This window comes from Anomaloglossus baeobatrachus, chromosome 3 (assembly GCF_048569485.1).
Source record: "Anomaloglossus baeobatrachus isolate aAnoBae1 chromosome 3, aAnoBae1.hap1, whole genome shotgun sequence".
In the NCBI taxonomy this organism is placed as follows: domain Eukaryota; kingdom Metazoa; phylum Chordata; class Amphibia; order Anura; family Aromobatidae; genus Anomaloglossus; species Anomaloglossus baeobatrachus.
The window spans coordinates 443,912,908-443,940,743 of record NC_134355.1 but is presented as its reverse complement, the minus strand read 5'-3'; the positions used below and the strand labels follow the sequence as shown (position 1 = coordinate 443,940,743).

The following is a 27,836-nucleotide window of genomic DNA, read 5'->3' as shown; positions in this document are numbered from 1 at the left end:
TCGTTTTCAAGTTGATAACCTGGTGCGGCCCCCGAAGGTTGGTAGAAAATTCCAAATGGCCCCCAGCAGTAAAAAGGTTCCCCACCCCTGGACTAGAGCAAAGGATTCTATTGTGTCTCAGGAGCAATTGTACTGATTCACCAACATTGTTCTTTATTTAACACAACTTCAATCTATCTTTTATGAAAGAATTGTAGTTTTTCTAACATATTAAAATCACAAATAGTATATTCTCTGTCACTTGAATAAGCGATTAAGGGGAATATTTATTCCCTGTACAAGTGAACATGTATTTTTAAGTAGAGAAACTACCACAAGCGTTTTTGAGTTCCAGGCTGGATTCCAGTAAAAGCAAATTAAACTGTTCCAACTTGACAGCTCAAAGAGGGCAGAGAATGACTAATGAGGTAGTCGGGTTGTCCAATGGTAAGGAACAACAAAAACAAAACAGTGTGGGATTAATTTGGTGGTAAACACACTTAAAGAATATTAAAGGTAATGTGTGGATAAAAATGTCTGATAAGTACGAATGGTCATTTATATGCTATATAAACACAGCTAATATTTGTTTTTATGGCATAAAGAACACAGATATAAGCTGGGGAAAAAATGTCCTTATGCTGCACATTCAGAAGTTAAATTCAGTATCTACAGTGCCTTGCAAAAGTATTCGGCCCCCTTGAATTTGTCAACCTTTACCCACATTTCAGGCTGCAAACATAAAGAGAAACAATTTTAATGTTATGGTGAAGAATCAACAACAAGTGGGACACAATTGTGAAGGTGAATGATATTTATTGCTTATTTTAAACTTTTTTTAAAAAAATAAATAACTGAAAAGTGGCGCGTGCAATATTATTCGTCCCCTTTAAGTTAATACTTTGTAACGCCACCTTTTGCTGCAATTACAGCTGCAAGTCGCTTGGGGTATGTGTCTATCAGTTTTACTGCTGTTTTTCAGTCACTAAGCATGGGAGATGGCCTGTCAATCACAGTAATGCCGTAGTCATGTTGGCTTCTGGCATTATTGTAATTGCCCATTCACATCGCATCATTGGGAGAGCTACCTTGGAATCAGTGTAGGGAAAGCTGCTGTAGAAGGGTAGTCTATTAGCATTAAAGACATATAGGCAGATATTATTTCCATACAGTTCTTGCTGCTGTACCCTAAAAGAAAAAGTCCTGTCAGGGCTACATACGAGGGGCGATCCAAAAGTAATGATAATCAATAATAAACACAATGAATATATTAAAAAAAAATATTTTTCTACATAGTCTCTTAACAAGTCTATACATTTAGTCCATCTCTTTTCTAAACTTAGAATTCCCTTCGAAAAAAATTCTTGATCTTGACCCTCAAAAAAATCCCAACAGCGGTTATCACGTCGCTATTGTCGTCAAATTTCTTGCCGCGGAGGTGTTCCTTGAGGCAAGGAAAGAGAAAGAAGTCACTGGGGGCTAGATCTGGCGAATAGGGGGGGTGTTCCACCAGTTCAAAGCCCGCTTCTTGAATGGTTGCCATGGAAAATGCAGCTTTGTGAGCCGTCGCGTTATCTTGGTGAAACAGCACTCCAGCCCGCAGTTTGCCGCGCCTTTTCTCCTTGATAGCCTCCCGCAATCTTCTTATTTGTTCTGCGTAGTAGGAGCCATTAATAGTGGCTCCCTTCTCCAAATAGTCCACCATAATAATTCCTTCAGCGTCCCAAAAAACGGACGCCATAACCTTCCCTGCTGAGCTTGACACTTTGAATTTCTTCGGCGTCGGCTCGTTTCCATGTCATCGACTGTTGTTTAGTTTCGGGATCAAAGTGGTAGATCCAGGTCTCGTCCATGGTCAAAAAACGTGACAAAAAATTCTCCTTGTCTGCTTGGAACTTTTCGAGATTTGTTATTGAAATGCCAACTCGTTTCTTCTTTTGCTTGTCGGTTAACATTTTTGGCACCCAACGCGCGGAGACCTTTCTCATATGCAATTCTTTTGCAAGGATTCTTTGAATACTGCCATATGAGATCCCTGTAACCTCAGCTACATGCCTGATAGTCACTCTTCAATCTGCCAATACAACTTCTTCAAGTTTTTTCACGTTTTCTTCATTGAGGGATGTGGATGGGTGTCCTTCACGATGTTCATCTTCCGTCGATGTTCTTCCCAGCTTATATTCCTTGGCCCAGCGTGCAACTGTGGAATATGGAGGAGAAGAGTCCCCCAATGCTTCCACCAAGTCGCTGTGTATGTCTTTGGTAGTCATTTTTTTCAAGAAGAGGTATTTGATGACAGCTCTGAGCTCGTTTTTTTCCATTTTTTCCATTTTGATGTTCACTCCTCGGCAGTTCATATTCAAATGAATGTAGCTCCTGGGAACCATAGCCTATTTAAGTGATTTTTTTTTCCTGGACTAGTGGGTACCTAAGAGAGAAGAAAACATTTTATTTTAATTTCTGTGTGCAATAGAAATAACCGATTATCATTACTTTTGGATCACCCCTCGTATATTTTATTTCCTATTAATACCACTCTGCATTTAGTGTAGCGCCAACATATTTCACAGCGCTTTACAATTCAAACTGGACATGTACAGACAATGAGACAATACAATAACATAATTCAAATACCAAGAGGAGTGAGGGCCCTGCTCGTAAGCTTACAATCTATGAGGAAATAAGGGGAGGCACAAAAGGTGAATGGATGGGGTGTGGGGGAAGCTTGTGATATATAGTCCAGCCAGCTGCGTGGACTGGTCGCCAGCCAGAATTTATACATATAGAGTGTAAAAACGTACATAAAGAAAAGGAAACCATAAGGACAAGGGGACAAGAATTGGAAGTAAATTTTATGAAGGGCAGAATGGGATTAGATTAGATGAGGGAAGTGAGGTGATAGGCTAGTCTAAAGAAATGCGTTTTTAGGCTATGTGCGCACTAGACCGTTTTTCCCGCGGATTTACCCGCGGATTTGCCCCGGAAATTTCTTGAGAAATGTCTGCAATCTTTGTGCAGACATTTCCCATGAAATTCAATGAGAAAAAAAAATAGTTGTGCGCACTGTGCGGATTTTTCTCAAGAAAATTTCTTGAGAAAATTTTCTTGAGAAACTTTCTTGAGAAAATGTGCATGTCCATTAATTTCCGCAGGTACCTGCGGTATTCCGGGGGTATTCCGCAGGTAGCAATGATGTGCGGTATACCACCGGAATAGCCGCGATTTACCTGCGGTAATGCCCATTGCTGCCTGCGGTTTTGCAGGAAGCGATGTCATTATGCCAGGAAGAGGAGCAGAGTAAACACACGTCACACTCCCTGGACGCCGCACAGAAGCACTTCCGTGCGACCTCCAGGTGCCCGTGCAGTGTGTGTCCTGCTCCGGCCTCGCGGCTGCCTGCACTGCAGTGTCAGTGTCTGCCCGCAGTGTCAGCAGCCTGTCACGCGGCAGCGCAGGCAGACACTGACATCCTGCAGTGCTGGGAGCCGCGGGATGACGATCGCTGCTGTCAGGAGGTGAGATCATTACCTGCTGTGACGATCTCCTGCCTCCTGACGTCAGCGCTGTCACTGCTGTCTATGCCCGTCTCGCGAGCGGCCCGAGACTGTCACTAGCGGTGACGTCACGGGCTCTCGCGATAAGTCAGTGACAGCGCTGACGTCAGCAGTACAGGAGATGATCACAGAAGGTAATGATCTCATCTATGCTCCTGATGGCAGCGCTCGTCATCCCCTGCAGTGACCTGGGCTGACCTATTGATGTTAGCTCAGGTCACTGCATTGCTCTCCCAGCCAATGGGGAACATTCTGTTTTTCATTGACTGGGACAGCAACTATGGTATGGATCGCCGTGCCCCCCCCCCCTTATTGGATTACGCCGGACGTGGAATTGATTGTGCTCTTTTCAATAAATTGGTTAAAGAGGGAATGTTTTGGGGAGTGTTTTTTCAAATAAAACTTTTTTTGTTGTCTATTTTTTAATTATTACTGACTGGGTTGGTGATGTCGGGTATCTGATAGACGCCTGACCTCACCAACCCCAGGGCTTGATGCCAGGTGACATTACACATCTGGCATCAACCCCATATATTACCCCGTTTGCCAATGCACCAGGGCGCGGGATGAGCTGGGGCAAAGCGCCAGGATTGGCACGTCTAATGGATGCGCCACTTCTGGGGCGGCTGCGGCCTGCAATTTTTAGGCTGGGGAGTGTCCGATAACAGTGGACCTCCCTAGTCTGAGAATATCAGACCCCAGCTGTCCGCTTTACCTTGGCTGGTGATCCAATATGGGGGGGACCCCACGTTTTTTGTTTTAAATTATTTATATAATTTAAAATAACAGCGTGGGGTGCCCACTGTTTTGGATTATCAGCCAAGGTGAAGCTGCCAGCGGTGGTGTGCAGGCTGCAGCCGTCTGCTTTACCCTAGCTGGCTACAAAAAATGGGGGGACCTCACGTCATTTTTTTTTAATTATTTATTTATTTTATGGCTAAATACAAGGCTAAGCACCCTTTAGGCTACTTTCACACATCCGGCTTGAGCTCTGCGGCTCAATCCGGCTGTGCAAGCTATGCAACGGATGCGGTGAAAACACCGCATCCTTTGCATAAGTTTTTCCTGTGCGGCCAGTCCGGTTTTTGCCGCTTGCGGCATGCTACTGAGCATGCGCAGTGGCAAAAACCGCATGCGGCGGCCGGATGCGGTTATTGCCGCATCGCGCTGCATCCGGCCGCCATAGGCATGCATTGAAAAATGCGCCGCATCGGCCGAATGCGGCGCAATGCGGGTTTTTTTGCCGCACGAAAAAACGTGCCAGGCAACGTTCCATCCGGCCGCCGCATCGGCTACATCTGCCGCATGCGGCAAAAAACGGACGGAACGCAAGGCCATGCGGCACAATGCGGCACTAATTAAAGTCTATGCAGGAAAATCGCAACCGGCAGCAAAAAAAATCGGTTGCGATTTTCATGCAAAGTGCCTGATTGTGCCGCATAGCAAAAACCGGAGGTGTGAAAGTAGCCTAAGTACCACATGAAAGTCACTAAAGGGTGCCAGCTTAGAAAATGCAGGGAGGTGGAACATTATATAGGTTTTTCTCATCTATCTATCTATCTATCTATCTATCTATCTATCTATCTATCTATCTATCTATCCCTCTATCTATCTATCTATCCCTCTATCTATCTATCTATCTATCTATCTATCTATCTATCCATCTATCCCTCTATCTATCTATCTATCTATCCATCTCTCCCTCTATCTATCTATTCATCTATCTATCTATCCCTCTATCTATCTATCTATCTATCTATCTATCTATCTATTCATCTATCTATCTATCCCTCTATCTATCTATCTATCTATTCATCTATCCATCTTTCCCTCTATCCATTATCTGTCTATCGATTATCTTTATTATTTATTGCAGGGACAAACCCGCGGTAAATCCGCGGCAAATCCGCGGCAAATCCGCGGCAAAAACGCATGCGGATTTGGTGCGGATTTTTTCCGCAGGTCCGGAAATCTTTCACTGGCAGAAGTTTCTCAAGAAATTTTCTTGAGAAACTTCACATTTCTAGTGCGCACATAGCCTTAGAGCCCGCTTAAAGGTGTGGATGTTAGGAATTAATCAAATTGTTCTTGCTAGTGTGTTCCAGAGAATTGGCGTAGCTCGTGAGAAATCTTGAAGACAGGAGTGGGAGATTCGAATTATTGAGGATGTTCAGTCTTAGGTCATTAGCAGAATGGAGGGCACGGGTGGGGTGATAGACAGAGATGAGGGAGGTGATGTAGGGCGATGTGGAACTGTGGAGCGCTTTGTTGCTCAGAGTGATAAGTTTATATTGGACTCTGTAGCAGATAGGCAACCAGTGCAATGACTGGCACATAGCATAGGCATCAGTGAAGTGGTTGACAGGAAAATTATGCTGGCTGCGGCATTCAGAATGGATTGGAGAGGGGACAGTTTAGTAACAGGGAGACCAATTAGTAAAGAATTGCAGTAATCCAGACGAGAATGAATAAGAGTGACAGTAAGAGTTTTTGCAGAGTCAATGGTAAGAAAAGGTCAAATTCTAGAGATGTTTTTGAGGTGGAGATGACATTAGTGAGTAAGTGAACAAATGTGGGGAGTGAAGGAGAGATCTGAGTCAAATATAATCCCAAAATAGAGGGTGTGCTGCTGGGGAGTAATGGTAGAACCACAAACAGAAATGGTAATACTGGGTTTAGGAAGGTTGGGAGAAGGAGGAAACATGAGAAGTTCAGTTTTTCACAGGTTCATTTTTAGATAGAGGGAGGACATAATGTTGGAGACAGCAGACAGACAATCGCTAGTGTTTTGTAATAATGCCGGCGTGATGTATACAGTTGGGTGTCACCAGCATAGATGGTACTGGAAGCCAAATCTGCTGATGGTTTTCCCCATAGGGACCATGTCTAGAAAGAAAAGGAGTGGGCCGAGGACTGAACCATGAGGAGCCCCGACCGTAAGGGGAAGAGGAGAGGAAGAGGAGCTGGCAAAAAATGCAGTGAAGGAGCAGTCAGAGAGATAGGAGGAGAAGCAAGAAAGAACGGTGTCCTTGAGCCCGATAGAGCGGAGCATAGTGAGGAGGAGCTGGTGATCCACAGTATCAAATGCAGCAGAGAGATCCAGGAGAATCAGCACAGCGTAATGACCGTTAAATTTAGTTGTCAGTAGATCATTAGAGACTTTAGTAAGACCAGTTTCAATAGAGTGTAAGGAGCAGAAAACCGGATTGTAGCAGGTTGAGGAGAGAGTAATCTGAAAGACAGCGCATGAGACAGGAGTGGACAAAGCGTTCCAGGAGTTTGGAGGTGAAGGGGAGATTAGAGACTGGTCTGTAGTTAGCGGTGCAGTTTTGGTCCAGGTATGTTTTTTTAAGTTATGGGTGTATGCTGGCATGTTTAAAGGAGGAAGGAAAGACACCAGAGGAGAGATAGAGATTGAATATTTTAGTTAGGTGAATGGTGACAGCTGGGGTGACAGATTTAAGGAGATATAAGGGAATAGGGTCACTGGTGCAGGTAGTAGGGCGAGAAGATGCGAGGAGCCTGGTGACTTCTTCTTCTGTGACCGGATCAAAGAATGAAAGTGAGCTAGATGAAGTGTAGGAGGGCAGACAATGTGTGGTGTTATGAGGCTGTGACAAAATTTCCTGGCGTTTATGGTCAATTTTTTCTTTAAAACAATTGGTCAGATCATCGGCGCTGAGGTTGGTGGTTGGGGCTAGAACTGTTGGTCCGAGGATGGAGTGGAGAGTATCAAAGAGTCGTTTAGGATTGTTGGCTAGAGAGGTAATGAGGGTGTTGAAGTAAGCTTGTTTGGAGAGGTGAAGGTCAGCCTTGTATATTTTGAGCATAAACTTATAATGAAGTCCTTGTCGTCTTACATCCATTTTATTCTAGTCACTATTAATACCGCTCTTAGCTGCACTTAATGTAGGGCCAGTTGCTGAAGAAGGGAAAGATATATTATTTTTGCATTAACCTCTTTACGACCTAGGACATATTGGTGCATCCTAGATCGTATCTTTACCTTTAATGCAGGCTTGCGTGTCGAGTCTGCATTATTGCCCGCACATGTCTGCTGATCTATAATAATAACAATAAGTTTTATTTCTATAGCGCCAACATATTCCGCAGTGCTTTACAATTAAGAGGGGACTTGTACAGACAATATGAGACAATACAAAATAACAAAATTAAGATACCAGGAAGAGTGAGGGCCCTGCTCGTAAGCTTACATTCTATGAGGAAATAGGGGAGAGACAAAAGGTGAATGGGGGGAGAAAAACTTGTCATATATGGTCCAGCCATCGATTTAATAGGGTATTCAAAAGCAGCTGCATGAACCCGTCAGTGAGAATTTATACAGGTACAGGGGACAAGAACTGGAAGTAAATTTTCTGAAGGGCTACAAGGGACTAGATTAGATCAGGCCAGTGAGGTGATAGGCTAGTCTAAAGAAATGCATTTTTAGGGCCCGCTTAAAGGTGTGGATGTTGGGAATTAATCGGATTGCTCTTGGTAGTGTGTTCCAGAGCATAGGTGCAGCTCATGAGAAATCTTGAAGACGGGAGTGGGAGGTTTGAATTGTTGAGGATGTCAGTCTTACGTCATTAGCAGAGCGGAGGGCACGGGTGGGGTGATAGACAGAGATGAGGGAGGAGATGTAGGGTGGTGCGGAACTGTGGAGATCTTTGTGAGTGAGAGTGATAAGTTTATATTGGATTCTGTAACGGATAGGCAACCAGTGCAATGACTGGCAAAGAGTAGAGGCATCAGTGAAGCGGTTGCAGAGGAAAATGATCCTGGCTGCGACATTCAGAATGGATTGGAGAGGGGAGAGTTTAGTAACAGGGAGACCAATTAATAAAGAATTACAATAATCCAGGCGAGAATGAATGAGAGCATCAGTAAGATCTGATCAGCAGACATGTGCAGCTAACAGGCGCACCTGTTAACTAGTTAGATTGCGCTGTCAAACTCTGACAGTGCGATCTAATGCGCTCCGACAAAGATCGATCTGTTCCTCGCCACCATCGGCGGTCCTGTGACACGATCATGAGGTGCTAATGGGTTGTCAAGACAGCGTGGGGTCAGCTGATGACCCCTGTCGCTGTCATGACTCACTTCCTGTGAATGCCGGCAGAGCACCGGCATTCACAGGAGATCAGCATTTCTGCTGATCATAGGGATACTGAAGCATCGCTCTGATCAGCAAAAGGGATTTGACAGAGTAGGCTTCAAGTACCCTCAGGTGAATAATAAAATCAATACAAAATGTAAAAAAAAAGTTTTAAAAGATATGAAAAAACCCCCAAAAACTTAAAAGTTAAACTAACATCCCTTTTGTACCATTGAAAATAATAATAATAATAATACACATATTTGGTATCGCCAAGTTCAAATCTATCAAAATATAAAATTAATTTTTCTGATTGGTGAAGGAATAGCAAGATAAAAAATCAAAACTCCAGAATTATGTTTTATTTGGTCACTACAACATTGCATTGCAATAACAGGTGATCACAACATCACAACTACCCAAAAATGGGGTGAGTGTTTGGGGCGTGGCTTAACCTTTAACCCCTTAACGACCCATGACGTACTAGATACGTCATGGATCGTGTGCCGGTAAGCCCCGCCCCCTGCCGCCGGTCGGCGGCGAGACGCGCACATATCAGCTGTTATCAACAGCTGATATGTGTGCCTGCTAGCCGCGGGTGGAATCGCTTCCACCCGCGGCCATTAACCCCTTACATTTCGCTGCCAAAGTCTTGGCAGCGATATGTATATGGGCGCCGCCATGACAGTGACTTACCCCGCCCCCGCCGGAAGTCACGTGACATGATCACGTGACTTTCGGCGGTTGCCATGGTAGCACAGGGTCATGTGATGACGCCTGTGGCTAACATGAGTCACTTCCTCTCAATGCCGGAATACAGCCGGCATTGAAAGTGAAGCAGCAAATCTGCAGTTCTCAGCTCTGTAGCTGAGATCTGCAGATAGTGCAGAGCGATCGGATTGCTGATCGCAATAGCCCCCTAGGGGGACTAGTAAAATAAAAAAAAAAAGTAAAAAAAAAAGTTTTAAAAAATTAAAAAAAAAATAAAAAAACCTAAAAGTTCAAATCACCCCCCTTTCACCCCATTGAAAATTAAAGGGTTAAAAAAATAAAAAATACACACATATTTGGTATCGCCACGTTCAGAAATGCCCGATCTATCAAAATATAAAATCAATGAATCTGATCAGTAAACAGCGTAGCGTCAAAAAAATTCCAAACGCCAAAATTACGTTTTTTGGTCGCCGCAAATTTTGCGCAAAATGCAATAACAGGCGATCAAAACATAGCATCTGCGCAAAAATGGTGCCGTTAAGAATGTCAGGTCGAGACGCAAAAAATAAGCCATAACTGAGCCTCAGATCCTGAAAAATGAGAACGCTACGGGTTTTGGAAAATGGCGCAAAACGTGCGCCACGTTTTTCGGACAAGCTTGTGAATTTTTTTTAACCCCTTAGATACAAGTAAACCTATACATGTTTGGTGTCTATAAACTCGCACCGACCTGAGGCATCATACCCACACATCAGTTTTACCATATAGTGAACACGGTGAATAAAATATCCCAAAAACTATTGTACAATCCCACTTTTTTTGCAATTTTTCCACACTTGGAATTTTTTTGCCGTTTTCCAGTACACTATATGGTAAAACTTATGGTTTCATTTAAAAATACAACTCGTCCCGCAAAAAACAAGCCCTCATATGGCAAGATTGATGGAAAAATAAAAAAGTTACGCCTCTCGGAAGAAGGGGAGCAAAAAACAAAAAACGCAAAAACGGAAAGTGCCCGGGGGCTGAAGGGGTTAAAAGGTGCGGTCATGCTCATGACGGCAAGCTTTAAACATGTCTCTGTGAGAGGTGCATGTGTAGCACCGTGTGTTGGCCTACCGCCATCTTGGTGTCTGTTGTTCTGTGCCCAGCTTGGATACATACTGCTAGTGTTAGGGCTTAGGCGTGGAGGTCCCGCTGCATCTGTCTGTTTGGGTGACAGGCAGTAAGCTCTTAGGGCTCCTAGAGGCATGTCAGACAGGTCGGTGCGGTGCTGGTGCTGTTAGTGGACTACCTAGGTAGACACAGCTTAGCGCTAGTGATACACCAACTGCAACCGGGTTCAGCAAGAGGGTTACTTTGCAGTAGGAACCAGTTGATCAGGCAGGTTGCCTGTGCAGACACACAGATTGTTCAGTTACCACACCTCTTTACATTTACTTCATTTGCTTAGCATTCCTCTGTGCTATCAACAGAGGTTACGGCGACTTAGTATTGTTTTGCATATTTCCCATGATGTAACAGGGAATATTGCTGTTCCGTTATACTCATAGTGTGTGCAGTAACACAAGTCTGATTGGAACATCTCTATTGCTATTCTATTTATTTTTGCTTTGCCCTGTGGGTAACTTAGCAGCAGGTTATAGCTGCATTGCGGACCCCGGGTTTCGGTTGCAATTATTTAATTTATTTGCAACTGACACCCATAACAACATGTTTGGTAGCTATGAACTCATACTGACCTGGGAAATCATACTGCCAGGTTAGTTTTACCATATAGTAAACAGGATAGATAAAAGAAAAAGCCAAAAGTTGCGGAATTGCACTTTTTTTTGCAGTTTTACTGCACTTGGAATTTTTGTTTCCATTTTCCAATACAATATGTGGCAGAATGAATGGTGTAATTTAAAAGTACAACTTGTCCTGCAAAAAACAAGCCCCATATGAATATATTGACGGGAAATAAAAAAGTTATGGCTATAGGAAGAAGGGGAGGAGAAAACTAAAAGAAAAATGAAAAATTGCTAGTTGGTAAAGGGGTTAAAGGTATATAGGCAGGGATTATTGCCTTACAGTCTTTGCAGTTGCAATGCAAAACCAATAGTTATTTTCAATTCTACATATATTCTATTCCAAATTAATAACCGCCCTTAACTGCATTTAGTGCAGGGAGAGTTGCTGGAGAAGGGATAGTGTATTAGTTTTGCATTAAAGGCATATTGGCAGGGCAGGGATTATAGCTTTATAGTCTTTGGTGCTGCAATGTAAAACCAAAAGTCTTCTTAGTCCTACATCTATTCTATTTTAGACCCTATTAATATTGCTTAGCTGCATTTAGTGTAGGGAGAATTGATGGAAAAAGGACAGCATATTAGTTTTGCATTTAAAGCATTTAGGCAAGGATTATTGCCTTACAGTCCTTGCTGCTGCAATGTAAAATCAAAAGTGCTTTTCAGTCCTACACATATTTTATTCTAGTCTCTATTATTACTCATTTTAGCTGCATTTAGTATGGGGAGAGTTGCTGGACAAAGGATAGTGTATTAGTTTTGTAAATAAAACATGTAGGCAAGGAGTATTTTCGTAGAGTATTTGCTGCTGCAACATAAAACCAAAAATTCTTTTCAGTCCTGCATCTACTCTTTTCTAGTCCCCATTAATACCACTCTTGACTGCATACCAAATGTAAAATGTGCATTTCAAGGGGGATATGAGGAGATCGTGTGGAGTGATGCCCAAATATTTGAGCAGTCAAGGTAGGAAAAAGATGATGGTGGGGAATGACAATTACTGTCTCAAGGGATGAATGATGATGAAACACAGTTGCCAGCAAGTCATGTTGTTAAGTCAACAGGTCAGGAGAGTGTGAAAGTAGAAGGTGAGATGGTGGACGATGAAGTCACTGACCCAACTTGGAAAGGTGGCATTCAGAGCGAGGACAGCAGCGCAGAGGTGCAGGGATCTGTAGCACCACAGCAGGCAGGAAAAGGAACTGGGATGGCCAAAGGGAGTAAGCGTTAATACTTTTCCCCATAGCACACACATATGGCAAGTTCCCAGGGCAAGGGTTAGGTGGTCCCTTGTCTGGTGCTTTTCTAAAGAAAATATAGGGCATAAGGGTTACTAATCTAGGAGTCCCATGATTAATTATGGAAAAAAAATTGAGGCCTGTCTCTATGTGTCTTTCAGGGTGTTTTTGAATCCTCCCTATTAATTTTTCGCAGCACTTACATATAGTGCATAAGTTTACTAGTCTTGGAGTTGCATTCTTACTAAAGAGGAAAAAAAAATTCTGAGGCCTTCCTCTATGTGTCTTCCAGGGTGTATTTGAGTCCCTCCTTCTAATTTTTGACAGCCCTTGCAAACAGTGCATGGGCTTTAGGAGTGTAGGTGTCCCACAAGCTAACAATTTTAAGAGAACATGTATGAGACGCACCTTGATTGGTTTATTGGAGATCCTCTTCCTTCCAATTTTTGGCAGTTCCTTCATTGTCCGCACAGGCTTTGTGAGTTTCAGAGTTCCGCCTTCATAAATTACACAGGATATGTCTTGTCCATGTCACAGATACCACATGCCCAGATTAGGTAGTTAAATATTAATATTACATTTACTGGTGACTACTGGTCGGTGTAGTTTTATTTTCTCCTCTCTATTTCTTCTACTGTAGTCATAGGCAACAGGGAAAAACATTGAGAGATGGCCTGGCTATATGTTCACAAGTTGCATTTTTGCTGTGCTGTTTTGCAGCATTTTTTCATGAGTTGTATGCAAATTAAAAGATGATTTTTACAGTACCAGCAAAAACTATGCGATTTCATAAATCTAATGCACACAATTTTTTTTTCCTGACTGAAATGGTAAACTGCTGCATTTTTAAAAGACACATGTCAACTCTTTCAGTGTTTTTGCAGCTTTTTTTGCTGCGTTTTCCAATATTGAAAGCAGTGAGAAAGTGAATAAACGCTACTTGTGAACATAGCTTAAGGGGTCGGGGAGGATTTTTTTTATTTTTTATTTTGTCTTTTATACAAGTCATTATTGAGGAAATAATGTTTAACTCATATATTGTCAGTCCGTAAAAGTGGCATAATACTCTGCCAACATTGTTCCCAGCAACAACCTAGGAGTCAGAGATGCATCCAGGCATCTTACCCATGCTGTTTCTATCCCACATGAGCAGTTTCCATCCATCTCAGTGATTTTAGGGCTTCCCCAGATCTCCTAGGGGGGTCTTTTGTAAAAATGCTCTTCGACTTTCATTGTACGCATTACTCGAATCGAGCCCATCCGAGCGTCCATCCTACTCGAATTGAGTACTGAGCATGCGACTATTTTACTGCTCATTCATCACTAATAAATATATATGCAGTATATATACATATACAGTATATATATATATATATATATATATATATATATATATATATATACTGTATATATACTGTATATATATAGTATATATATAGTTTCCTGCCAGCGTTGAGAAACATGTGATGGTGTCTCCGCGGCTTTCTCATTTGCATACTGTATATATATATATAAAATGTGTATGTATGTATATATATGTATATATATATGTATATATATATATACACACACAAGGTATTAATTCACTATATGAATATATAAATCTATAATTCACTATATAATCTATATATATATATACACATATATATACATATATATATTTATATAGTGAATTTTATATATATATATATATATATATATATATATATATATATATATATAATTCGTCTACCTATGTGTGAATATAGGTATATAGATATATTAGGTAACCTGTATAAAAAAAATATATTGTCAATATACATATTTGTATATATCCTTAAAATACTAATGTGCTGCCATCCATGAATTACCTGCAAATCAAAATACGGGCACTGTTCCAATGCTGAGATATCAACTATGATCCTGTTGGTACTTCCCAAGGTGGGCCGCTGAAGTTGAGTATAACACTTTGGGTCTGGATACTCAATCAACTGCATGCTTAGAGGAGCCAAATGGATATAAAGGAAATCTTCAGCTCACCTGCTGCCCGGACTGCTGAACTTTGCGGGTGCCTCGGATCCGCCGGTGGGTCCCAACTGGTTTGTGGAAAATAGCAAGGAAAGAAACGATCCGGCACTGGTTCTTCGTTAGGATAAAACTTCCATAATCTTTATTAGAAATATTAAAAGCATCTAGAAGGCCGAGGTATAAGTCAATACATGGAAACTTTACGTGTTTCGGTTCATGGTGTAGTTCGAAACGCGTAAAGTTTCCATGTATTGACTTATACCTCGGCCTTCACGATGCTTTTAATATTTCTAATAAAGATTATGAAAGTTTTATCCTAACGAAGAACCAGTGCCGGATTGTTTCTTTCCATGCTTAGAGGAGCAACTGATTATGCTATTCGTGCTTATTTTTTTATATATGTAATCTAACATGTCATTGTTTCATTTGCTTAGTGGTAGATAGAAAGAGATGATGCTGTATACATTACATCCTTCAGACCAAGGCAAGTGGTCTAGTCTTAATATTAACATTATAGAATGGGTTCTGAAAACAATAAGCAATTAGCCTCCTCTCCATGATGAAGGAGACTCTTCAAATGTTTTAGAGAACTTCTTCACAGTAGCTCATTGGGTATGGATCTTCAGAGTATAACAGTGCTCTCCTTTTATTTCTCTTGCTGTTTTACAACCCTGATCATGCAGAGTTTATTTGCACTTTTGATTAAATAATATTCCCTTTGGCATTCCTGTGGGCTTTGGCTTAAAAGTAAGCTCATTAACCCTTTGCTGCTTATCACCGTATCGGGCTTCACACCGTGTAGTGTCCAATTATCCCTTACAAGCAGAAACAGCTGACAAATATTTAATTTAGTGTCTAAACTTTCTGTTTAAACTGTATTAATGTGCATCTTTATATATATATATATATATATATATATATATATATATATATATATATATATATATATATATATATATATATATATAATATATGTTATTTTTATATATATATATATATATATACACAAATATGTGTGTACATATTTGCTACAGCAGATATTGGATGTTTTATTTTGGTTGCAATATTGCAGCTGTGAGTACCATAATACCATTTAGCAACAAAGAACTGACTGAATGGAAAAATATGGAGAATAAAATTCAATATTTTTATCCTGAGCCAATAAGCTAATTGATATTTTCATAAACTGATGTCACGCACTCATATAATATGAAGTATTAAAAAACATCAAGTGGCTCTGGCACAGACGTCCGTATCAAAACATTTCAAAGGCATAAAAAATAATCTTGAAATATATTATTTAAGGAAAAGAAACAAGACATAAAATAATTTGATTTTATTCAAATAATTACAAAATACAGAAGCCAATACCTTCAAACAGCTGATGTGCAGTGAAGAGCTTTCGATTTTAGTTTTAGCACGGCATTAACCTTGCTTAATAGTTTTCCGTCCAGCTCCCAAAAAGAAAGCATCATATTCGTGTTGCAAACAACTTTACTAGTTATTTCTTAACTGTTTTTTGCCCAGATAATCATGTTGAATTTCTTTTTATTGAAAATTAATGAACAATACAATACCACTATAGCAAGAAATGCTGAACTGATACGTGCATGTTACTATATGGAGGGATTATCAAACTTTTTCTACAGACGTCTCACTAGACAGACCAAGATGGGGTCTGGGACTTGCATTTACTAATAGTAGTTTAGGGTAAAATTAAAAATGTTTCTCAATTTACATTTTTTTGTCTTCGGAACCGAGCATAATAAAATTAGCACTATTTGATGTTGACAATCAGAGATTGATGCAAGGAGCTGATATTTGCTTCTGCGTCCACAGAAGGACATCATCAGCAAGTAGGGGGCACCAGACTGATGAAACTCATCTCTCACAGTTTTAGAATTATTGCAATAAATGACAATAGGAGGTATACAATATGATGTTAATTCAGAAATACATTCTGCAGCACGAATATAAGTATCTACTTTTCACCACGGGGAAATCACGTGCTTCTCTGTGGCACTGCATTTTTCAGGAAGTGTTAACATGTATATATGGGCAGTATAGTGGCTCAGTGGTTAGCACTGCACTCCTGGGGTCCTGGGTTCAAATCCCACCAAGAACAACATCTGGAAGGCGTTTGTATACTCGTCCCGTGTTTGCGTGGGTTTCTGCCGGGTTTTTCCCTTTTCGCCCATACTCCAAAGACATACTGATAGTGAATTAGGACTGTGAGCCCCAATGGGGACAGCGATGATCACATCTGTAAGGTGCTGTGGAATTAATGGCGCTATATAAATGAGTTAAAAAAAAAGTATAAATCATTACAGCGCTACAGAAAAAAAAGCATGCCATTGAGATTGCATAGAGGGCCATTTGACCAACACTCCGATTTTTGGATGGCCGGATCCACTTTCTGACACAAGCATCCATGATTTCTGCAATACAGGGTGGAGCAAATATCCAGGACTGCATACAAAGAATTCTGGGATCAGTAGTTTTCAGCATAATCTTGAAACAATAATTACTTCTCACACATGGAAGCAGTGGGAAAAAAAAAAGTTCAAATGTGTCAAGTAATGTGGGATTTTTTTAAGTGTATTACCTTGTTGCCAAAATTTTAAAAATTCTTTATTTTTTTCTTGCATTGGAAAAAACCCTTTACTGTTATCTATCCTTGTTACTTTTATTAACATGTTTAGCAGTACTGTACACAGTTTATATACAATACAGTTCCCTGTGCTAAATGGGCTTATAATGGATTTTTACTATCATGTACACTAGGCTCAATTTATAGTGAAGTTGACACAAAGATGTAGCAAAAGTTACCATGACTGCCAACAAACCGTCTTAATAAGTTGTCAAATTAGAGGTTTAAGATAAAACTGCACAAGCCATTGAACAACGTCAATTTAGGAATGGAATTTTTTTTTGCCATATGTCAGTGCTGTATTATCTGAATCATGATAACCTTTGATAGTTCGGCACCTACTCGAAAGTTTATGCCCAATCTTTATTAGCTTCTACTCAGTTAACAAATGATATAAGTATTATGACAATGTATTAGATCTGCATAGTCAATTATAAAAACATATTTTTCTAAAAGTAACTCATGATATGCTATTAAATATAAGATAATGACTAAAATACGATAAGTGAAAAACATCCGGAGTACCAGAGTATTCTTTAAAAATAAGCTTTCTTACGCCTAGCACAGTTTCAGTTTTTGATGACTATTCCAAGTTACTCTGCCAATAAATGAAAATGTATCAAGTTAGTTAGGTAAAAAAAAATATGGTTAGTATGTGGAGATAATACTACAATATTTGATGTGTTAAACCAAGGCTGATCCTTAGATAACTAATATGACCAATATGTATTCAAATTTGTACTATTTAATTTGATTAATTAATTGTTGACCACCACTAAAGGAGTGTAGCAAGCCAAAAAGAAAATAATCTCTGTCACAAACAAAAGTATAAAAATTGTGTTAAGTATAAAAATAATGTGACATGTTGGCAACATAAACATTTATTAACAAAGTATAAAAAAGAAAAGAAGAAAAACTATTCTGTAAAACAGGTTGCTGAAAATAATAAAAAAAGATTAGTCAACTTTCATTTTTCTGAAACACATAAAATGTCTGTTATTCACTTAATTTTTTGCAACAACTTTATATTAAATAATATAAAACGCTTAACAGAGTAACCATCCGTATGTTGGAGAAGGGATAGTTTTCCAATACGGAGTTCAAAATTCATTAAATATGAATTGTGCTGATAGTTTTTATATTCATTAGTTTTAGTCGACATAAAAAAATCAAAACAGTTGAAATAAGCCAGTTAATCCTGAGCATTACCTGAATATTATAGGTCCTCACTGTATGTGATTTGGGGTTAAAGTGGATGTGATTTGGGGTTAAAGTGGAAAGCCACAGGTAATGGAACGTATTAGTAACTTGGGCTGTTAAGTCCCATAACGTTCTCCCCCAAAAACTAAAATCGACCTTAAAAAACCAAACTTGTTTGTCACATTTAAAAATCAAAATGTGTATACACACACACTTACACACACACACACATACGTATATATATATATGCATTTACTATTTATTTACACATATACATATATATATATATATATATATATATATATATATATATATATATATAAAATTGACCCCTCAAAAGAAGCCTTGCATGTCACATTTTATAATAAAGTATCTTTATATATTTTATATATATATATATATATATATATATATATATATATATCTCACACGACGTTGCAGGTATAAAAATTCAAGCTCATCTACAAAATAAAAATCAATTATTCATCTTTCCTTGATGTTCTCAAATACAGAGGCTAAGGGTACTACCTGTAGGATGAATTAACAACATATCATAATGACAGTTCTTTAAAATGTATGGCCTATCCTTAGGCTGGTGAGGGTCCTCTCCACTCCTGCTAACACTGTGTTCACTTCATTCTTTACAATGCACAACTCTTTAAGGAGCAGCGGTGCCTGGTATCATGGCTTCGTCCTTTTCAAGTAAATGAGATGATCTGCAATTCCCCACAGCTGGCACAGAGATATGCCACATAAATAATGAAGGGGACACAATCCCTTTAAATATTTGGTGGACAGGAGTGCTGAGAATCTGCCCCAAACGTATCCAATATTGATGATATCCTGGAGACAATCCATTAATCTAAAGAACTGTGGAACACCTTTAAAGGGATTTTGCTACCTCATCTGACAGCAATATAATGTAGGAAAAGAGACCCTGATTTCAATGATGTATCACTTAGTTTACTGGGTGCTGCAGTTGGGAAACAATTAGAGTTTCCCAACATAACTGAGAAATCTAACTCTGGCCACATCACAGCTGTCTGTACATTGTCTATTGACAGAGAGCTTCTTATCATAGGAAGGGGCAAAGTCAGACATAGGCTCATGTGCCAGCACATAATGTGATAAGTGATACACAACTGAATTTTGTGTTTCAACCCCTACCTCATGTTGTCATCAGATTACATAGCAAAAACTGCTGACAGATTCCCTTTAAAGTGAAACTGACACCTCCAAAATTCTATGAAAACAGCATTTGAACCATGTTTTGCAGTGTTACTGGAAGAGCAGCTACAGAGAGAAAATAAACTGATATTCTCCCTGCAGCCACTCACTTCCAGCCCTTGTGGCGGTGAAGCGAGGTGTAAAAGTCACCACTGACTAGCCTGCTGTCATAAATTGCCCTGTATCTTGGCAGAGCCGACTGTCAGTCAATGTGACGTTACAGTTATAACAAAGCAGTCAGTGTGTAATGAGTGATGACAGATACACTTCTCTGCACTGCAGATTGGAAGCAAATGGCTGCAAATAGAATATAACTTCTCCCCCCGTAGCTGCACTTACAATAACACAATAACACGTAGTTAAAATGCTATTTATCTGCATATTAATTTGGAGGTGACAGCTTTCCATTAAAATATCAAAAGTCTGTAATGTAGTATCGAATGCTTTGTATCCAAATATTCATGGTCTAGTGCTGTCAAATGTTTTATCATGAAATATAATTAAATGCAATAGTGCATACATAGGGTGCCTGATTAAAAATTAATAATAAATTAACAAACACATCACAGCACTCCAGTATTGTCTACAGCCCACCATACACATTAGACTAATCTTTGTGGGGATCCCAGACATCTGACCATCAAGGGAAATGTCAATCAGGCATGTCCGATTATAAACTGCCGATCACTGTGTGCTCCCAAAGACGAGCCGTCGCCAGACATGTCTGATGACAGATCTCTCATAGAGAACACAGGAGCACTTGGCTGAACGATTGCCCATATGTATGGAAGAGCCAGCTGAATTAGCTGTCAGCCGAAGCATCGAAACACAACCACAACATGGCACTAATGCAAAATGTAAATGGTTACTTTACACATTGTGCTATGGTATTTACTAACATTGCGTACCTGATCTCTGCATTAATACACAAACAAAACACTTCAGATGCTATGTGTATGCCAGTGGTTGTGTCACTACTATAGAAAGGGCAAGAGTCTCGTATAGTAAAGAAACACATCAATTCTACATATGCTTTTATGACCATCGGAAGAGGATTTCTAAAGTACGCAACTATTTTCAAACAATATGGCCACAATAATAACCAACGTCAAAATCTGCTATGCACAGTTGAGCATCGAGCGTGTAAGTGGAATGGATCCAGGAGATCGGTGCGGCTTTTGAAACTTCTTGATGTTTTCAAAATTCTACAACAAACTGTAAGAAAGCAGAAGAACTTTAATCTCACATTAAAATATAATCTTAGTTTTATTCTGCAGAATATTTAAACTTTTAATAGTGATACAAAGACAGGTCCCAGATTGACAAACGCACAACTTAAGTGAAGTTTCACTGTTAACCTTTTACTTACTAGGATTACTAATTTTAGCTCTTTTTTTCGGAAATGCATTTTTTGTACACCAAAATCTAACTAAATAAATACTAGTATGAAAGATCTATAATAACCTTTCCACATCTATAAACTTGTTATGCACTATGGCAAAAAAAACCTGGAATTACAAAGGCCATTTCTAGTATTGTCTTATTTGCTGTAGATTATGGATATCACAACAAACTCTGAGATATTTGTCACATCGAATTTGTCATAATTCAGTGTGTATATATATATATATATATATATATATATATATATAGTGTGTGTGTGTGTGTGTGTGTATGTGTGTATAGATATATATATATATATATATATATATACACATATATAATTATAAATATACACTGAATATATCTATGCCTATATATATGTATATACATGTATATACAGTATATATATACATATATACATACATATATACTGTATATATATATATATATATATGTATATATATATATATATATATATATATATATATATATATATATATATATATATATATATATATATATATATCCAAAGACATACTGATAGGGATTTTAGATTGTGAGCCCCAGAGTTGCTGAGGTATGTTGGTACTATATAAATATAAATTTTATTGTTATTATTATTAACAATAATAATAACAACAAAAATAATAATAATAATAATAATAATAATAATAATAATAATAATAATAATAATAAAAATAATGATAATAAAAATAATAATAATAATTCACACCTATATAGTGAGTTATTTCCCATTTTTTCCCTGTGATTTTTTAACATTTCCATTATATTAATGCTACCACATTCATGTACCTTACATATCACCAGTTCTGAGAGACATCTCAACAATTTTATAGACATATTTGTACAGTTCATCTTGAAGTCTCTATTTTATGATCATTTAACCCTATTCACACCTTATCCCACTTCAGGACCACATTTTTGCAATAATAATCTCTAGCTATGTAACCAATAAGCACATCGATGTTGATAGGGGGATTTTGCACAGTTTTTCTTTATCCAAATATATGATCAACTGACTGAATTATAGCAATTAAAGAATGACAATAACTTGACTGTGGACATTTGTAAACTGTCCTTAAAGAGTTAAGATACGGCTGGTAGATGTCGCTGGACCACACTGGAAGGGGTTGCACACTTTTCTGGAAACCTACAGGTCAGTTGGGTGGGGCAGTGTTTGGGGAATTGGCTATATCCTGCTCTCACAAATTTACCATCTCAGCCCTCTCGGTATTGCTGAATCGAGATGGTATTATGCAGTATCCAAATTGTGGTTCGTAGGAATGTTTTTGGATTGTGCACTCACCATCTACTGCCATAACTCTTAAAGAACCTCTCTCAGATGATCATAAATAGACGTGATTTTACCATAGACAGATATAACTTACAGGGGTCTAAAACTGGAGAGTGGATGCGTTTCATAGGCTGACAATATAGAAGTGCCATACTGCTCCTCTTCTTGACAGTTAATACCGCAATGGCTGGAAGCTAGGTAAGTGTAGAACTACTGGCTACGATTGAGTTTTTTTAATACAATATGGAAAGGAAGCAAAAGCTTGGTATGCGGTAGAAAACGGCAACTTTTTTTGTACATTTTTGGATTGCATTTTTATATTTGGAGAGGTTTTACCTGTTTTAAACAGTGCAAACTTCCTAGAAAGTTATTATTCATAAAACAATTTTGATAAATACAGCTCAGATATAAAAATTATAAAATATACAACATGCATAACTCTTAATTAGTTTGCAATGATATCTACCAAAATTACTGGACTCTTTTGGCAACCCAGTTTTTTATTCATCCAATGCATCAGGAGTGAATAATGAAAGCAATATTCATAATCCATTCCATCTGTCCCATACGGCTAGATAACCAATTATTATAAATGAATAGGGGACACAAGATGAAGGGAGTAACACTGTAAGATACCCTTAAAGTGATATTATGCACTAATGACTAACAGTCTCATCCAATAGAAAATTGTGTATGTGCATAGTATGAGAACAATTGATGATGGTTACCACTTGAGTTTTGATATATGTAATATTTACCATGAGGATTTCTTGCTCTGTCATTATTACTAGCATCATGTACAAAACTTATACTTTTCACTTTGTCACAGTTTTAAAACATTGACCACTCTATCTTTACATGAATAAATATGCTGGGAACATGATTTTGTGGGACTTATATATTACTAAGTATTCCAGGTTCTTCTCCCGAACCTAGTCCAGTTCTTCTCAAAGACTGCACAGTTTTCCTTCTTCAGCAGCATCTTATAACACCTGCCCATCAGCATCTTCCAATTGAAATACAGTTTCCTTCTTGTTTTTCAGTTAAAGTTGCTGATGGACTGGCCGGATATCTGCTGCTGAAGAAGGAGAACTGTGCAGTCTTATGACATTGGCCATTCTATCTTTACATGAATAAATATGCTGGGTACATGATTTTGTGGCACTTACTAATATATAAGTATACCAGGTTCTTCTCCCGAACCTAGTCCAGTTCTACTCAAAGACTGCACAGTTCTCCTTCTTTAGCAGCATCTTATAACACCTGCCCATCAGCATCTTCCAATTGAAAAACAGTTTTCTTCTTGTTTTTCAGTTAAAGTTGGTGATGGACTGGCCGGATGTCTGCTGCGACTGGCCGGATGTCTGCTGCTGAAGAAGGAGAACTGTGCAGTCTTATGACATTGGCCACTCAATCTTTACATGAATAAATATGCTGGGTACATAATTTTGTGGGACTTAGTAATATATAAGTATTCCAGGTTCTCCTCCTGAACTTAGTGAAGTTTTACTCAAAAACTGCGCAGTTCTCTTTCTTCAGCAGCATCTTATAACACCTGCCCATCTGCACCCTCCAACCAAAAAACAGTTTCCTTCTTGATTTTCAGTTAAAGGTGCAGATGGACAAATCGGATAAGATGCTGCTCAAGCAGGAGAACTGCGCATTCTGTGAGTAGAACTTCACTAAGCTCAGGAGGCGAACCTAGAATTATATATTACTAAGTACCACAATATAATTTCCCCAACAAATATAGTCAAAATTGCCAACTCCAATCCCTGACCTTATTACCTGTAGTGTTATAGTCATAGATAAGAAAACCCATACAACACAGCCTGACCATTTGTACATTGCTTGACACATTCAATATCTGCAGATTACAGGTCTCATTAAATATTAATTAATACTTTTAGAATTCCTGTTATGTATGATAAAGGTGAAATAGTTCTGACTGTATTGACTCCCTCCCAATGTAGGTCATATAGGACATATACATCTTACGTCAGGCACTGGTATATGGTGCAGGTCTCTGCTGTGTTATACAGTTTGGCACTGGCCTCTAACAGTGGTGAATGGAGCTAGATCTGATTGCTGCTATTTAACAGCAGGATAATTGTGATGTGTGTGACAAGATTATAGAGCACCAATATATAAAAATGGCACCTGGGGTCCTATAGAAGACCCTGTCACCCCCACATTTGTACTCCAATAGGAGATTGCTTATAAGATATACTGCAATAGGATTGGAGCAAAGACAATTAAATGATTAAAGGTTAAAGTTCCCTAAAAGGACTAAAAAACAATACTTGAAAATGAATAAATAACTTTAAAAAATATTAATACAATGGAAAGGAAATATACAATTTTAACTCCATTATTATTAATAATAATAATAATAATAATAATAATAATAATAATAATAATAATAATAATGGAAATAAAAAAGATACGGGACTCAAAAAGGCATCAAAATTTATTTTTTTTTTTTTAAAAAAACTTCTGAACTTTTTTCATTACTAAAATAAGAAAAAAAAGAAAATATAAGTGTCACTGTAATCATACTAACCTGGAGATTAGCTTTGCCAGGTCATTCTTTACTCTACAGTAAACACTGTAGAAGTGATACCCACATTCCCCCCAATAAAAAAAATCAGAATTGTATTTTTTCAACATTTCACCCCACTTGAAATGTTGAGATTCTCATTTTTCAGTACATTAAAATGAATGGTGTAGTTCAAAACTACAACTTGTTCAACAATAAACAACCCCATAATATGGCTATGGTGATGGAAAAAAAACCCTGTTATGGCTGTTGGAAGAAGGGGAGGGAAAAAAAGTTAAGAACAATTTCAGGAAGGAGTTAAAATGAGTATACCATTAAGAAGAGAATTACAGTCATATGAAAAAGTTTGGGCGCCCCTATTAATGTTAACCTTTTTTCTTTATAATAGTTTGGGGTTTTGCAACAGCTATTTCAGTTTCATATATCTAATAACTGATGGACTGAGTAATATTTCTGAATTGAAATGAGGTTTATTGTACTAACAGAAAATGTGCAATCTGCATTTAAACTAAATTTGACAGGTGCATAAGTATGGGCACCCTTATCAATTTCTTGATTTGAACACTCCTAACTACTTTTTACAGACTTACTAAAGCACTAAATTGGTTTTGTAACCTCATTGAGCTTTGAACTTCATAGGCAGGTGTATCCAATCATGAGAAAAGGTATTTAAGGTGGCCACTTGCAAGTAGTTCTCCTATTTGAATCTCCTATGAAGAGTGGCATCATGGGCTCCTCAAAACAACTCTCAAATGATCTGAAAACAAAGATTATTCAACATAGTTGTTCAGGGGAAGGATACAAAAAGTTGTCTCAGAGATTTAAACTGCCAGTTTCCACTGTGAGGAACATAGTAAGGAAATGGAAGAACACAGGTACAGTTCTTGTTAAGCCCAGAAGTGGCAGGCCAAGAAAAATATCAGAAAGGCAGAGAAGAAGAATGGTGAGAACAGTCAAGGACAATCCACAGACCACCTCCAAAGACCTGCAGCATCATCTTGCTGCAGATGGTGTCACTGTGCGTCGGTCAACAATACAGCGTACTTTGCACAAGGAGAAGCTGTATGGGAGAGTGATGCGAAAGAAGCCGTTTCTGCAAGCACGCCACAAACAGAGTCGCCTGAGATATGCAAAAGCACATTTGGACAAGCCAGTTACATTTTGGACGAAGGTCCTGTGGACTGATGAAACAAAGATTGAGTTGTTTGGTCATACAAAAAGGCTTTATGCATGGAGGCAAAAAAACACGGCATTTTAAGAAAAGCACTTGCTACCCACAGTAAAATTTGGTGGAGGTTCCATTATGCTTTGGGGCTGTGTGGCCAAAGCCGGTACTGGGAATCTTGTTAAAGTTGAGGGTCGCATGGATTCAACTCAGTATCAGCAGATTCTGACAATAATGTGCAAGAATCAGTGACGAAGTTGAAGTTACGCAGGGGATGGATATTTCAGCAAGACAATGATCCAAAACACCGCTCCAAATCTACTCAGGCATTCATGCAGAGGAACAATTACAATGTTCTGGAATGGCCATCACAGTCCCCAGACCTGAATATCATTGAACATCTGTGGGATGATTTGAAGCGTGCTGTCCATGCTCGGCGACCATCAAACTTAACTGAACTGGAATTGTTTTGTAAACAGGAATGGTCAAATATACCTTCATCCAGGATCCAGGAACTCATTAAAAGCTACAGAAAGCGACTAGAGGCTGTGATTTTTGCAAAAGGAGGATCTACAAAATATTAATGTCACTTTTATGTTGAGGTGCCCATACTTATGCACCTGTCAAATTTAGTTTAAATGCAGATTGCACATTTTCTGTTAGTACAATAAACCTCACTTCAATTCAGAAATATTACTGAGTCCATCAGTTATTAGATATATGAAACTGAAATAGCTGTTGCAAAAACCCAAATTGTTATAAAGAAAAAAGGTTAACATTAATCGGGGTGCCCAAACTTTTTCATATGACTGCATTTCAGCTAAAATGATATAAAGGACTGGGCTACGTGGGAATTACTTGCACTCAAAGTGATAAAGATTTTAATTTAGCACATCGACTTTTTCCAATATGGTGGAACACCTCCATCCCATAAACACATCTGCAATTTAGTGCAGGTATTTTCTAATATGGTGGAACACCTCCATCCCATAAACACATCTGCAATTTAGTGCAGGTATTTTCTAATATGGTGGAACACCTCCATCCCATAAACACATCCCCAATTTAGTGCAGGTATTTTCCAATATGGTGGAACCCCTCCATCCTATAAACACATCCCCAATTTAGTGCAGATATTTTCCAATATGGTGGAACACCTCCATCCCATAAACACATCTGCAATTTAGTGCAGGTATTTTCTAATATGGTGGAACACCTCCATCCCATAAACACATCCCCAATTTAGTGCAGGTATTTTCCAATATGGTGGAACACCTCCATCCCATAAACACATCCTCAATTTAGTGCTTTGGAGACTTAAGGCCCATTTACACACGATATCGCTAACAAGATATCATCGGGGCCACGGTGTTGGTGACGCATATCCGACTTCGTTAGCGATGTCGTTGTGTGTGACACCTTTATGCGATCAGTAATGCTTGCAAAAAGGTGTCAAATCGTTTGTCGTGTACACCTCGTTCATTTTTAAAAAATCATTCCTCGTTTGGAACGCAGGTTGTTTGTCGTTCCTGCGGCAGCACACATCGCTATGTGTGACACCGCAGGAACGAGGAACTTCACCGTACCTGCGGCCGACCACAATGAGGAAGGAAGGAGGTGGGCGGCATGTTCCGGCTGCTCATCTCCGCCCCTCAGCTTCTATTGGACGGCCACTTAGTCATGCCGCTGTGACGCTGAACGAACCTCCACCTTAAAGGAGAGATTGTTCGGAGGCCACAGCGACGTCGGTGAACAAGTAATTGCTTGTGACGCTGCCGTAGTGATATTGTTTGCTACGGCAGCGATCACCCCGTGACGCGCCGCCAACGTGGGCGGGTGCTATCGCTCGCGACATTGCTAGCAATGTCGCAGAGTGTAAAGCCCGCTTTATCCTCTGCCCATTGGACTGGAGTTCTTATTTACCTAATCATTATTAATACAGAAGATAAAAGAACACCT

General features: G+C 39.0%; 1 protein-coding gene and 1 long non-coding RNA gene across 4 annotated transcripts in view; one reads left to right on the top strand and one right to left on the bottom strand.

Moving 5' to 3' along the window:
* BCL6 (BCL6 transcription repressor) overlaps positions 1-27,836 on the top strand; it is a 106,133-nt gene that overhangs the window by 37,843 nt on the left and 40,454 nt on the right. The gene's annotated exons all lie outside the window — the stretch shown is intronic.
* LOC142296625 (uncharacterized) overlaps positions 15,699-27,836 on the bottom strand; it is a 32,971-nt gene continuing 20,833 nt past the window's right edge. Inside the window, exon 2 of the long non-coding RNA XR_012751660.1 lies at positions 15,699-20,669. This is a non-coding gene — a long non-coding RNA (uncharacterized LOC142296625). The remainder of the gene's footprint in view (positions 20,670-27,836) is intronic.